The sequence below is a fragment of the Micromys minutus genome (assembly GCF_963924665.1).
Source record: "Micromys minutus genome assembly, chromosome: 9".
Lineage (NCBI taxonomy): Eukaryota > Metazoa > Chordata > Mammalia > Rodentia > Muridae > Micromys > Micromys minutus.
In genome coordinates, this window is record NC_137978.1 from 13341116 (window position 1) to 13352175 (window position 11060).

General features: G+C 37.6%; 1 pseudogene across 1 annotated transcript; it reads right to left on the reverse strand.

The window, feature by feature from the left end:
* Positions 1 to 8711: 8711 nt before the first annotated feature.
* Positions 8712 to 9672, reverse strand: LOC308424938 (L-lactate dehydrogenase A chain-like; annotated as a pseudogene). Its single transcript has one exon. The product of its transcript is annotated as an L-lactate dehydrogenase A chain-like (transcript).
* Between the last annotated feature and the right edge of the window lie 1388 nt (positions 9673 to 11060).

Here is an 11060-nt window from a genome sequence, read left to right on the forward strand (position 1 = left end):
AATAACTCACATAATCTGGTGTGGTGGTAACTTAGTGATGAGAGGAGTATCTGAATAATATAAATAACTACACATTAAAAGCATCAATGGATTATACGAAAGGTAGAGGGAAATGAACCTTCTAAACACAAAATATTAAAACTAACATTAAATTCGGAAAAGAGGATTTGCCCAAGAATAAATATTTAATACATATTTCTGTTGAGACACAAAGAATATTTAAAGAGGGTCAAGAATATATTAAGTTTTGCTTGGGAATCTTTAGGGTGCATATTAACCAAAACTCAGCTGTGGCCGGTTTCTCAGAATGGCTTCAATAATTTCACCCACAGAGAGAAGTGAGTTCCTCACGTTTGCAAACAGTATGTCACATTTCATTATTCACTCACTCATTTTATCCTTTTTATCAGAAGCAAAAAATGTTTGGTTACTAATCAGCTTTCGGTGAACTTGTATAGCACAGAAGTATCTACTTACTTTGGACTTTAATTTTAGACAAAATTCTAAAAAATAAATATAATTTAAAGATATTTAGTTTGTGTTAACTAAATTGAAGTGACCTTAGTGACATGGAAAAGGGTGGGAAAAGTCACTGTGGGAATCCATTACTATTTTAGACCCATAAAAGTTTAAGTGCTTGTTAATAGAAATACCATATTTAAAGATGGATATGAGTCTAACCTTCAGGAAAAGACTTTCATCAAGGAATATGTAGCTAAAAGGCATTAATGTATAGACAGTGTTTGAATACATGTGCTATATCAACTTACATTATAAATCTTTCCTTCACAAATCTAAATGTCACATTTTAATTATCACAAAAATGCTTCTTAGAGTGTCAGTTCATTTATTGAAATAACAAAGGAATACAGGTGAACTTTGAATGACAGTTGCCAACGTTATTAAGAAGAGGCAGTCACATAAACCCTCTATGGCAAGAGCAAGAAGACAGTGGAAGAATAGCAGACTGGAGAGCGTAGTCCATGATTCAGTAAAATAGTAGGAAATCTAATATCACACACACACACATAAACACACACACACACACACACACACACACACACACACACTAGCTTTAATTCTAGATTAAAAACTTTTTCAGGAAGTATGCTTTAAGAGAAGAATGTGATGTAAAGAGAGCAACACTTGAACCCTTAAAAGAATATGAAAACTATAGCCATCAAAAACTTTCTTGCAAAATTCCCAGTTTTAAAGAAAACAAAACAAAACTTAGGCCATTGTTATCAAGACAAGTCTTTTATTCTCTCTCCCTCCCTCTCTCTCTCTCTCTCTCTCTCTCTCTCTCTCTCTCTCTCTCTCTCTCTCTCTCTCTCTCTCTCTCTCTTGAGATGGCACTATGACACAAACTATATTGATTATTGTGTTTAAGAAAGAAATGGGCGAGACGTCAAAAATTGAAAGCTCTTAACAATATTGAATTCAGACCATAAAATCTTTGTGGGATTTTATTGCAAAGACAAATGGTTATATCTACCTGAGTGATTTGTGGGATCCAAATCTATACAATAAAAGGAAATTGCTGATTCTTTATTCCTGCTGTGGAATCACATAAATAAGAGGTTCTGCTTCTCAGTCCACAATAGAAATAGTACTTTGACCAGAAACGTTGAGTGAAAATGAGCATACAGGTGAAGGAATTTTAAAGTGAAAGATACGTGGACCAATAAATAGCAATGAAATTAGTAATAAAACACTGAATCAATGAGACAAGGAATAAGTGACATTCCTGTATAAATATACATTTTTAAAAAGTACAGGTCTCTGATATGCACAGCAAGAGTAAACAGGAATAGATAGATTTTTTTTCAAACATGAACAAACTTTGAAATATGTAATACCTGTGATAAAGATATCCAACATAGGCAACGTTTTTAAAAACTGTATAAAGTGTCTACAAACTTCTATTGCTCTTGTTAAAATGAAAACCATTTTCTCTAATGTCAAATGAATCTATAGAAAAATAGCTAAGCAAGGCAGATCACCAAAATAATAATAATAATAATAATAATAATAATAATAATAATAATAATAATAATAATAATAATAAAGTGGTCTCTTTCAACATAACAGCTCCAGCCATAGAAGACATAACTTACCATTTACCTCTAATTCATAACTGCATATGTTACATGATTTAATCTTAACTTAGGTTTCAGTGTTATGAGAAAATGAAGCCAGGAGAAAAAAAATATGGCAATAGTAAAATATTCCAACTGAACTGTTTAGTTTCACATACTCAAGGAGGGCAATTGATTATTAAGTATCTAACTAACTAACTAACTATATATATATGGAACCAAAGACACATGATGAGCAAGGCAGCTGTCATTTATGTGTAAATTCTAGAACACAGAAGTCAGCAATGCAAAGATGATACTGATGGGTCCAGATTGAAGTGTACTGTGCTAATTTGTGTATGATGCGGACAAGCATACCTAAAGACATGAATACTACAAAGATACCATTAGTTGAAGACTCTGATCCAATGAGGGGGCTGGCTGAAGCCGCTGAATATTATAAAACAAATTTAGTTTGTAGCTCCTGGGAGAGAAATAGTACTACTGGCAAGGGGATTATCAAAAGACAGGGGTACATATTTTATATACCACATATCATCTGTGAAGAAGAGTCATTGAACAGATGTCAACCAGAGTTGACAGTTATGCAATTGAGAAGAAAAAAAGAACAAAAGAAGGAAAGAAGGTAACCTGTGAAGAAATCGTAGGTGCCTAAAGAGACAAGACGGAGGCAGGAAATTAAGAGTGGCTCAGGCATGTGCAAGGAAAAAGAATAACCACAGAAAGATGCATAATATGATTATAGTTGGATATTAACAGCCTATGCTGAGGATCTCATGCACGTGTAGAAATGTTTCAGAATGCATGTCATTAGGATGTGAGTGCGGGAGCAAGTGTTATAACACTTTATCCTAAATCCCTTGAAGCTGGGGGTCAGGAACTTTGGCTGCATGGTCACCACTCTCATGACAGTGAAATAAATTAATATGACATTTCTGAATAAAGAAAATGAAAGAACTTACGGTTAGGCCTCCCTGACTCCTTGAAGTCTGTCAACAGTTCAGAATGGGAAGAAATGGGAAGAGGAGAGCAGGGATAGATATCAGCAAAACAGGAGGAAGGTAAAAGCTGACTCTTCTCAGTCACAAGTTGTGACCACTCTGAACCACTGTCCTTCTCTAGAATGAACATGCTTGCACTTTTCAATGAATTTTAACAGAACGCTTGAACTTTGAAAAGAGTCAAATTTACCCTTCCTGTTTTGCATTTTCTACTTTGGATTTTTTGTCAAAATGTGTCTTTTAATTGGGTGAGTGGACACATATGAATTTTAAAATGATATAGCCATTTTTTCACTAAATTCTCATTTCTTGCAGCATAATTATTGTACATGTCAACTAGGCATTTGTAGCTAATGAGTTCTAAATTACTAAGATTAAAACACACATTTTTTTGCTTGGGATTAAACTAGATATGAGAAAAAATAAAATTGTCTTTTCCTTGACTTCTACATTCAGATAATTTTTTCTCTCATTTCTCATTGCACCTTTGTGTCATTGTAAGCAATCGTAAACTTAATGATAGCTAATGTTAACAGTGTGCTGTGTAGAAAGTTGTTTTGGAAAAGCTCTTAGTTTACTACCTTGGAAACATTAACTTAGCCAATAACGGGAGATCTCAAAGATGAGCAAATGCCTGTCTTTTGTGATGTTATCTCACCATCCTAGTTCACTTACTTCAGCCTGCAGTTGAGAACTGAAGCTTGGCTTATATTCAGTAGGGTGTGGCCAGTAACAAATATGCTGCTTCTGAGACATCAGGTCAAGCTCATGGGAAAACTCATGAATTGGCCTGAGGAACCTGAAACATAAGAACAGTCCATTTCCTGCTCTGTCTTGATGGAAGAATAGCATATTCACCTTTGACTAGTAGGAAAGCGATACTAGACACACAAAAGAAAGCAAGTCAAGGCATTTGTAGCTTAGTGTCAGTCTAACTTATACAAATTTAACTGTGCAGTTGAGCACAGACAAACTACAGATATCTCTACCGTGGAAAGTTCCTGTAAGGAGTACTCTGAAGATTATCAGGCACACTCATACTGATTTTACACAGTTTTAATATACTAAACAGCCACCCACTTCAAAACAGCTTGAAAGATTTATTTGATTTTCATTTGATATTTATAACCAGTTCCTACTGCAATTGCCTCATATCAATTTTTATTTTTAAAAATTAGAAAGTCTGTTGTTCATATTCTTCCATCAGATATGTATAACCTACCCTCCAATCACAACAGCACCCCTGTCCCATACTTTCTTCCTCTGAATCAGAATAGGTATACATCAAAAGCCAGTGCTGACAGAATCAGACATTTGATAAACATCACTGAGCCTGAAATACAATGCAGGTGATACCTGCTCCTGTATGACCTCTTACATCTGGGATCTATCACTTCCCAGCTGTCAGTGACTGACTAAAGAAACAGAAATAATAACATGTAAATGGTGTCTTCTCAGAATTAATTAATTCACAGTGGCAAGCAAAAATTGTGTGGTTAAAAGATCATTTTCCATTTATATAGAACTCTGTTTTTCGGTCACACTAGTGTTACCAAGAATACAAACAAATGGGTAATGGGTAATAAATGCAGTTTTGATTCTGCAGTATATTAAACTGCCAGGGAAATTCAGTCCTTTCTATAAATTATATCGTGATATGCAATGCCTATAATATGAGATTTCTTTTTTAATGATGAAAATAAGAGAAAAAAGCCTTGAAATACAATGTTCCACATTAGGGCTTCCCATGTATGTTAAATTGCACAGTGCTCCCGGAAGCTCTAGGTTAACCTTACAATCCTGGTTCATAAATGAGATGAATTAGCTTTGCGAATATGAAATATCCTGTTCAAAAAAAAAATAGGCGACAAATAATACTTGTCAATATTGGCCTAAGGTTTCTGGTTTCAACACCCCACACATAGACACTTTGTCATTATCTGTAGAGAAAGCCATTTTCTCTCTGTTGTATGCATGCATGTAGAGAAAGGATAGAAGGAAAAGATGCTGTTAGGTGGAAATAGAGAAAAGAGACATGAGAAAAAAATTGTGACCTTGGACAACAATATATTCATTTTCTGTTTTCTGCACTATTTAAGTACAAACTAATCTTACTGGTGTCATGGGCAAAATTTAGTCTGGATGATCACAAAAATGTTTCTGTGGGGACTGAATGCGACAGCTGCTTTAATTCGAAACTGTTTCCTGCTATTTCTAGTTGGTGGCAGATATTAGAAAAGTTAAGTATACAGCAGTCACTGACTTCAAATTAAGTGGTAATGAATGCAGATTTCCATGAAGATTCCACGCGTTAGTAATTACAGTTTTATTGCTATTCAAAATGGTGAAATAAACTCAGTCTCCACTGTCCCATACATGTAATTGATGAGTTAATTTGTCTTCAGCTCTCTTGCTTTTCTAATATTTCTCCATCGATGCCATGGAAATTAATAGGATGCAAAATGTATAAAATTATACCCACTTAAAAAAAAACACAGTAGAATACTGGGGAGGCATAGTTATTTCTTCTGTGGATAGTACAGGGTCACCATCTTTTTCCCCTTTCCCAGTGACATTTTCAGATTTGACATTCTGTGACATTTTCAGTTTAATATTGCTAATACCCTGGCTGCAGAATTAAAAGTACACCCCAAGGAAGGGTTGAATGCAGATGCATCAGAAGACTCTTCTGTGTGTCTTCTCTAACAAATGTTTGTATGTAAACAATACACACATTAAGGAACAAAACCCACTGCCTATCCATTTCTGCACATGTTAGGGAGTCAACTATAGGATCACAAGTATAATCCTCAATTTGTATGATATGGAGAGGACCCAGGTGAGATTGTACCGGAATGCTCTCTCTTGGAACTATGTAATCAGTTTGTACCAGTAGAGAGAAAGGTGCCTTCCATACAGCAAGTGATGATCTTCTTCCAGTGAAAGCTACCTGAACCCAAGTCTCTCCAGTTATAATAACAGAGCCCCAGGAATCTCCACACAATGTATGTCTAACTGATGAATAAGCCACAATGTTAATTGAATGTTGATGCTCACTGACATTTAAATAGGGTTTCATCTGGTGAATAAAAGGTTAGATTCACTTTAAAAATATATTTGATAAGCTCTGTCTGAGTATGGCTTAGCTATACCTGTGGACCCCTCTTGCATTTAAGAGGCCTCTTCTGGTGTTCTCCAAAGCCAGACAGCCATGCTTTCCTTATTCCCTCTATAATCAGTAAAGTTTGTCATCAAGAAGATAATATTCTTAATAGGTTCAGTTATTAATATCAAAAAAGAAAATCCAGGCAGTGTTGAATTGGTAATTCATTCTGTTTATGTATTTTAAAATCCATTGAAGTATCCCTCACAATTACTTCATTCTTCCCATTTTCCACAAACATTAAACCATAACTAAAACTGAACTTTTTGAACGCTAAAGAAAGACACTCATATAAATAATAGTAGTGTTTGAAATGTAACCAGAGAATGTAAGGTGACCCCAAAAAGAGGAAAACAAGTATCTACCTCATGGAGCCAAATGTAAGACAATGCCTAGTGTTGAGACGTTGTTCCTGATCTATGCTGATGTTTATATCATTTCTTTGTCTTCCTTCTCCATACTCCTTTAGTTTCATGCTATATCCTTGTGCAACATCGTCCTCTCGGGCAAATCACACAAATACAAAATGCAAAGCACTGTGCCCCAGAACTTGGAGAGATCAAAATCTTACACAAAGATTTTGGTCTTGCGAGCGACACAGGCTTCTATGCAATTCATTCTGTTGAGATTTCAGATTATGAAAGTCATACAAACAAAGCAGTGACCTTTCAGCTTATAAGATGCTGTGCTCTATTGGTCATAATGTTGCAGCCTTGATTTACGGAGAGAGGTTGTAAGGGTGAAGAGCAGAATGTGTGGCAGCTTGCCAGTGTTGGGAAGCTTCCCCTTTGCCTCACTGATACCGGTTTAAGAATGATCTCAGGCAGGACTCACAAGGCTCTTATTCTTTGATGACTATTTCTGGTTTGTTTTCTGCTGTTATAGCTAAGGATTTTGTTTTCCCAAAAAACAAATGCTTGAGCAGCTCCTACTTTTATATATTGATTTTGCTAAATATCCAAACATAAATGACAGCTCATTTATTTTCCCATCATTATAGGACAATTTTTAATTTAAATTTATTTTTTATTAAGTCACTTTACGTCCCTCTACTGCCCCTGCTCTTGGTCACTTCCCTCCCCCTCTGCAATCCTTTAGCCTCTTTTTCTCCTGTTAGCACCTAGGGACTCCCTGGGGTACCCCTCCCCAAATCTGGCACTTCAGGTCTTTGTGATGCCAACTAAAAAGACAGCCACGCTCCTCTCTGAAAGCATAACAGGGTATCATTAATATTGTCAGTGACTGGTGCTTGCTCATGGGATGGGTCTCAAGTTGGGTGGGTTATTGGTTAACCATTCCCTCAGTTCCCATACCTGCATTAATTGTAGTCAGGAACACATTTTGGGTTAAAGGTTTTGAGGGAGGGTGAATGTCTCTATTGAGTTACTGGGGTTCTTACTTGGCTACAGGAGGTAGCATTTCTGGTTCCATATTCCCAAAGCTGTGAGTCACAGCTAATATCACCATCCTTGATTCTTGGGCTCCTCATTTATATCAGATCTTATCTCATGCTGGAGAAGTCTCCCACATCCTCAACCCATCAGCTGCAAATTTCTATTCATCTTCATGGCCATTGCAACTGTTTTTATTCTCTCCTGATCCTGAACCACTCCCTGTCCCCTCTTTCCTCTTATGACTATTTTTTTTTTCACTGTTTGAACTGGCTGGTTTTGTGTCAACTTTACACAAGCTGAAGTTCTGACAGAGAAAGGAGCTTCCACGGAAAAAAATGCCTCCATGAGAGGCATTTTCTCAATTAGTAATCAAGGGTTGGGGGGACCATTGTGGGTGGTGCCATCCCTGGGTTGGTAGTCTTGGGTTCTATAAGAAAGCAGGCTGAGCAAGCCAAGAGAAAGCCAGTACTAACATCCCTCAGTGGCCTCTGCATCAGCTCCTGCTTCCTGACCTGCTTGTGTTCCAGTCCTGACTTTCTTTGGTGATGAACAGCAGGGTGGAAAGTATAATCTGAATAAACCCTTTCCTCCCCAGCTTGCTTCTTATTCATGATGTTTTGTGCAGGAACAGAAATCCTGACTAAGACACCTTTCAAGGTTTATTTTGTATTTTCATTGGCATGACACTTGAGTGGTTAGTTCCATCATCCATATGCAGATCTTGCATTTCCCATAATATTGCAATGTACAATACATAAAATATCCTGTCAAACATTTATGCACAAGATATGAATAATGTACTTACGCACTGGAGCCAGGGAATGAATAACACGAACTCATTAGCTTAGGCATGTTTGGTGAGGGTCACACACTGAAGCAATGCAACAGACTTAACAATTGAAGCCGGCACACAGGTGATAGTGTGTCTTGGAGACAGTGGGACTGTCACAATAACCAGGTTACCACTACACAAGTACCACATTGCAGCAGGTAGAGATGTGGGAACTGAGATTTTTCCCCCAAACTACCTCAAAACAACTGTACTAACCACGGTTTAGAGGAGAAGTGTGTGTCCTCCATAGAAACCCACCTGCAGCCTGGGCAGTGAAGGACTAGGGCACTGGGAAGGCTTTAGAGCCGCAGCTCCTCTGGATTCCCAGAGGGTATCTACACTCTTTTTTAGGTAGGCCTCTTCCTCAGGAGTCAGTGTCACCTTCATAACATCTGAGATTCCGTTTTGTCCAGGATACACGGAACACTGAGGAAGACATCATCATTGATTCTGTAGAGACCCTTAATCATGATGAAAACGGGATGCACCCACCTAAGATTCTTCATGGTGCTCTCGGCCAAGTCTGCCACAGAGAGGCCAGTGACCCCTTTCAGCTTGATCACCTCATATGCACTGTCAACCACCTGCTTGTGGACCTCCTTCCACTGCTCCTTATCCCCATCAGTGCCCAGTCCTGGGATCAGAGACCTAAGAGAGACACTATGTTCACACTACTCCACACAGGGACACTGGAATTGCCCTGATCTCCGAGAACTCACTTGTGACAGCTCAGCGGGTGAACTGAGTTTTCTCCCATCAGGCAACAGAAAGGAGCTGAATACAGATTGTAACCGTGTCCAATAACTCATCATTTGGGAAAGCCACTGATTTCCCAAGCCATGTAGGTCAAGATATCCCCTAGATTTGAGACAATCAGCAGCTTGTACTGGGGATTATACTTCACAATGTTGGGAATGATGATGAACTTAAAGATGTTCATGTTTCACAGGACCAAATTGAGTAGGCACTTTCCCTCTTGCTGATAGGCCCCCGCTGTAATGATGACCAGGTTGGAGTTTGCAGTCACACTATAGTCTTTGCTGGAGACAATTTTTGGTGTTTTAAGGAAAAGGCTGTCATGATAGAGATACATCATCTCCCCTTTCAGCTTGTCTTCCATGACATCAACAAGGGCAAGCTCATCTGCCTAGTCCTTCATTAAGATACTGAAGGCAGAAGCCATGCCAAAAATGTAATCTTGTTCTAGGGGACCTGTTTTTCCTTAAGAAGATTCACAATCAGCTGGTCCTTGAGGGTTACCATCTTAGACTCTGAATCTTTTGAGACCCCTAGTGCATGATGGGGGCAACAGGCGAGAATCAACATCATGGCTTGTGATCAGTGGCAGTGGCTCCAGCACCTCTTATAGTCAACTGCCCTTGGGCCTTCCTTCTTATTTAGCTTATTTGTGTCAGTGAAGTGTAGGATGGTACCTGTGTTTTATGACTAGTATTCACTTGTAAGTCTACACACCATGCATGTCCTTTTGCGACTGTGTTACCTCACTCAAGATGATATAATCAAGTTCTATCCATTTGGATCCAAAATCCATGTTGTTTTTGTATTTATAGTGTTCCATTTTGTAGATCCCAACATTTTCTTATCCATTCTTCAGTGGAGGGACATCTAGGTTGCTTCTAGTTCCTGGTTATTACAAATAAAGATGCTGTGAATATAGTTGAACAAATGTCTTTGTGGGATACGACAGCATTTTTTGGGTATATGTCCAGGAATTGTATCGCTGGGTCTTGAGGTAGAACTATATTCCATTTTCTAAGGAACAGTCAAGTTGATTTCCAAAGTGGTCATATATGCTTGCATTCCCATCATCAGTGAATTGTTCTGCATGTTTTACATCCTTACCAGCATGTATTATCTCTTGAATTTTTTATCTTATCCTTTTGATAGGTATAAGACAGAACCTCAGAGGTGATTTGATTTGACTTTCCCTGGTGACTAAGACATTTGAACATTTCTGTAAGTGCTTCTGTACCACTGGAGATTCCTCTGTTGAGAGTCTGCTTACCTCTGTACTCCATTGCTTAATTTGGTTATTTGGGTTGTTCATGTCTACCTTCTTCAGTTCTTTGTAAATTTTAAATATTAATCAAAGAGATAGTGAAGATTCTTTCCCAGTCTTTAGGCTGCCATTTTGTCATACCAACAATCTCCTTTGCCTTACAGAACATTTGTAATTTCGAGAAGACATGATTATCTGTTGTTGATCTTAGAACCTGAACCATTGGAGTTCTGTTCAGGAAATTGTCTCATGTACCAATGCATTCAAGGCTATTTCCCACTTTCTTTTCTATGTGATTTAGTACATTCATTCATATGTTGAGGCCCTTGATCTTCTTGAACTTGAGTTTTGTACAGGGTGATAAATATAGATCTATTTTCATTCAATATTATATCCAGTTAGATCAGCACCATTTGTTGAAATGCTTTCTTTATTCTATTGTATGGTTTGGCTTCTTTATAAAAAAAATCAAGTGTTCATAAAACCATAGGTTTACTTTTGGGTGTTCCATTTGATTGAATTGATCAACATGTCTGTTTTTTTTTTTTTTT